Raw genomic sequence first — 4,795 nt, 5'->3', positions numbered from 1 at the left:
CTGATGGCAGACTGAAAGATAAAAATCGGTCATTGATTGATGTCAGTTACTGTCATTTGACGCGTATTGCGTGGTTACGCCCAATGAGGAATAAAAAGGTGTGTATAGGTATAGACCAAATCAAGATGACGTCATCTGGCAGATACTGGCGCCCTTGTTTACAAACAGACCGTAGAATCCAAAAAAGTTTCAGCTGTTTAAACGGCAAGTTTGTTGTTTAAGTCGAGTTTAAACAGCATTGGGACTAAATTTAAAAGCCATTATGCCTGTAAAATGTTAAAATACACGCTACATTCCCTATAAACGGAAAAGAAAGTTTTCCAAAATGTAAACAAGGGCGCCACTATCTGTCAATTGACGGTATGATGATTTGGTCTATTGCGACATTTGCCCCTATTTAGACCAGAGATGCCAGAAGTGAAGACATGTCTTCATATTGAAGACATTTTTGTTATACAAAGAAGACTTTTATTTTGAAATGTCTTCACTTGAAGACATGTCTTCACCATGCAATTCAAATGGGTAAAAAATCTGGAAAGCCGGAAGAAGACAAATGAAGACATTTTTCTTGATTTGTGAAGACTTTTCAAAAAATCACCTGGCATCCCTGATTTAGACTACCCCGATTTACACGATTATACCAGTCGAATCTCGCACACGATTTCGCTCAAAGAAAATGAAGTGAAAAAGAAGGGGAAAAAGGAAAAAGAAGTCAAACTCATTAGTATATCAAACTAAAAGCCACTCTAGTGTCAGTTTGAGAGTGCAAAATGCGCTACGTTGCATTAAATGATTATCACAGTAGTCTAAATAATCATAAAAGGGGCAATATCATGAACCCTAGCTAATGTAACCTTTTTGCCTTTCTACTATATATTGTCAACTAGCTGACCCGACAAACTTCGTATTGCCACAAATTAACCTGTGTTGTACATAAATCATGAATCTCGGATGATCTTTGTCACTATCTCGAGTTTTGCAAGCCCCCCAGTGGGCGGCGCTTCCGACGGCGGGTCACCGGCAACACTCGCGACCGGCTCGTCCTGAATGATCTAGTGTTACTATAGATAGTTTTTGTGGTCTTGTTATTGATTAATGTTTTATGGAAGAGTCTCGAATTTCTCGAGTTGGATTAGTTTTTGAGTTTCGCAAAAATTTCTGTTTTATTTGTATGAGAGTTCATATCCCCCTACCACAGGGGTGAGAGGTCTCTAACTATCAGAAAATAAATTCAAGACTCAAAAATCTCCTACATGCTAAATTTGGTTCCATTTGCTTGATTAGTTCTAAAGTTATGAGCAAATTTGTATTTCGTTTGAATGGGAGCCCCCTCCCTCCTAAAAAGGTAAGAAGTCCTAATTCATAATGGGAAAAATGGTTGCCTCCAAAAACACCCACATGCCAAATATGGTTCCATTTGCTTGATTAGTTCTCGAATTATGAGGAAATTTGTATTTCATTTGTGTAGAAGCCCCCCCTCTTGAAGTGTGGAAGGATCCTAATTCACCGTAGAAAATATTTTTGCCTCCAAAAACCTCCACATGCCGAATTTGGTTCTATTTGCTTGATTAGTTCTCGAGTTATGGGGAAATTTGTATTTCATTTGTATTGGAGCCCCCCCTCCTAATGTGGGAAGAGGTCCTAATTCATCACAGAAAAAATTCTTGCCTCCAAAAACACCTACACGCCAAATTTGGTTCCATTTGCTGGATTAGTTCTCGAGTTATGAGGAAATTTGTATTTCGTTTGTATAGGACCCCCCTCCTAAAGTGGGGAGGGGTCCCAATTCATCATTGAAAAAAAAATTGTCTCCAAAAACACACATATGCCAAATTTGGTTCAATTCGCTTGATTAGTTCTCGAGTTATGAGGAAATTTGTATTTCATTTGTACAGGAGCCCCTCCTCTTAAAGTGGGGAGGGGTCCTAATTCACCATAGAAAATTTTCTTGCTCTCGAAAACCTTCACATGCCAAATTTGGTTGCATTTGCTTGATTAGTTCTCGAGTTATGAGGAAATTTGTATGGAAGCCCCCCCTCTTAAAGGGGAGAGGAGTTATAATTCCTCTTACAAAGAGGGGAGGGGTCTCAATTCACCATAGAATAAATTCTTGTCACCAAAAAAACACCCACATGCCAAATGTTGTTCTATTTGCTTGATTAGTTCTTGAGTTAGGAGGAAATTTGTATTTCATTTGTACAGGAGCTCCCCTTCTTAGAGTGGGGAGGGGTCCTAATTCACCGTAGAAAATTTTCCTGCCCTCGAAAACCTTCACATGCCAAATTTGGTTCCATTTGCTTGATTAGTTCTCGAGTTATGAGGAAATTTGTATGGAAGCCCCCCCTCTTAAAGGGGAGAGGAGTTACAATTCCCCTTATAAAGAGGGAGGGGTCTCAATTTACCATAGAATAAATTCTTGTCACCGAAAACACCCACATGCCAAATTTGGTTCTATTTGCTTGATTAGTTCTCGAGTTATGAGGAAATTTGTATTTCATTTGTATAGGAGTCCCCCCTCCTAAAGTGGGGAGAGGTTCTTATTCATCATAGAAAAAATTCTTGCCACCAAAAACACCTACATGCCAAATTTGGTTCCATTTGCTGGATTAGCTCTCGAGTTATAAGGAAATTTGTATTTCGTTTGTATAGGAGCCCCCCCCCCCCTCACTTAAAGTGGGGAGGGGTCCCAATTCATCATAGAAAAAAAATTTGTCTCCAAAAACACACACATGCCAAATTTGGTTCCATTTGCTTGATTAGTTCTCGAGTTATGAGGAAATTGGTATTTCATTTGTACAGGAGCCCCCCCTCTTAAAGTGAGGAGGGGTCCTAATTCAACATAGAAAATTTTCTTGCCCTCGAAAACTTTCACATGCCATATTTGGTTCCATTTGCTTGATTAGTTCTCGAGTTATGAGGAAATGTGTATGGAAACCCCCCCTCTTAAAGGGGAGAGGAGTTATAATTCCCCTTATAAAGAGGGGAGGGGTCTCAAATTACCCTAGAATAAATTCTTGTCACCGAAAACACCCACATGCCAAATTTGGTTCTATTTGCTTGATTAGTTCTCGAGTTATGCAGAAATTTGTGTTTCATTTGTATGGGAGCCCCCCCTCTTAGTGGGGGGAGGGGTCTCTAACCATCACTAAAACCTTTCCTGGCCCCAAAAACCTCTACATGCAAATTTTCATGCCGATTGGTTCAGTAGTTTTTGATTCTATAAGGAACACAGGACAGACAGACAGACAGACAGACAGACAGACAGACAGACAGACAGACAGACAGACAGACAGACAGACAGAAATCCTTCTTTATAGGTATAGATTGCAAGGAATATTGTACCATCCAAAGTGCGATATCGCTCATAAAAGTGCTGTTTTGCATTAAATCATTTCGGTATCTTCGGCGCACTTATTGCTTGGAAGATAACAAAAAAGTGCGCCGAAGATACCGAAACCATTTAATGCAAAATAGCACTTTTATGAGCGATATCGCACTTTGGATGGTACAATTTTCCTTGCAATTGACAATAAATACATCCAGCTTTCCATGAGCGATAATTGCGGATATTGAGCACAAGTGGGCACAATCTTTTGACATTCATTGGAGGAGCGTCGAGTTCGCCCTGATGGAGTTACTATGGAAACATCCATGATTGTTTGTTGTTCGAGTGTAGCAATGTAAACATTGTTTAATTTTGCAGATCAGCTGAAGTGGAACATAACTAAACGGATTCAAACTTTTATAGTGGTCTGCGGCCATAATTTGGTGAAGGCACTGGCTCAGAATACTTTTTCACAATCGTGAGAATTAAACATTCAAAACATTACACATTAACGCAAACATTAACTTCATGTTGGTCGAGCCGCTGTTAAGTTTGCTCTCGAACAGCGTCTTTACTTGATAAGAAACTTTGCGTTGCGTATTTGGACATTCTTCCTGAAGTTTGCGAAAACTTCGAAGCCTCAATCCGTAAAACTTGTCCGTTCAATTATGTTCCTCTTTAGCTGATCTGCAAAATTGAACAATGTTTACATTTTTACATTCGAACAACAAACAATCGTGAATGTATTCATAGTAACTCTGTCAGGGCGAACTCGACGCTCTTCTAATGAATGTCAAAAGATTGTGCCCACTTGTGCTCAATATCTGCCATTATCGCTCGTGGAAAGCTGGACATGTAATATTGCGACATTTGCCCCTATTTAGACTACCCTGATTTACACGATTATCACAGTCGAATCTCGCACACGATTTCGCTCAAAGAAAATGAAGTGAAAAAGAAGGGAAAGAAGGGAAAGAAGGGAGAGAAGTCAAAATCATTAGTAGATCAAACTAAAAACCACTCTAGTGTCAGATTAACAGTGCAAAATGCGGTACGTTGCATTAAATGATTATCACAGTAGTCTAAATAGTCATAAAAGGGGCAATATTGTCCTTTTTATGACTATTTAGACTACTGTGATAATCATTTAATGAAACAAACCGCATTTTGCGTTGTTAATCTGACACTAGAGTGGCTTTTAGTTTAATCAACTTATGAGTTTGACTTCTTTTTCCATCTTGCCCTTCTTTCCCATCTTGCCCATCTTGCCTTCCCTATATTCAAATAACTTTTACTTCAATACTTGGTTCAGTGTATATCTCTGATTAAATTGAGAAATTTTGCGAACCCCTCACACGAATTGTCAAATCACGGACGCGAGCGCCACTTATTTTTGACAGTAGCACATACAACAGAGTGAACTGAGAGGCAAAAAATTTGGTTTCTGTTTACATTTTTAATTTTATGCCA

The sequence above is a fragment of the Sabethes cyaneus genome, chromosome 3 (genome assembly GCF_943734655.1).
Source record: "Sabethes cyaneus chromosome 3, idSabCyanKW18_F2, whole genome shotgun sequence".
In the NCBI taxonomy this organism is placed as follows: Eukaryota; Metazoa; Arthropoda; class Insecta; order Diptera; family Culicidae; genus Sabethes; species Sabethes cyaneus.
This window is presented reverse-complemented; position numbering follows the sequence as displayed.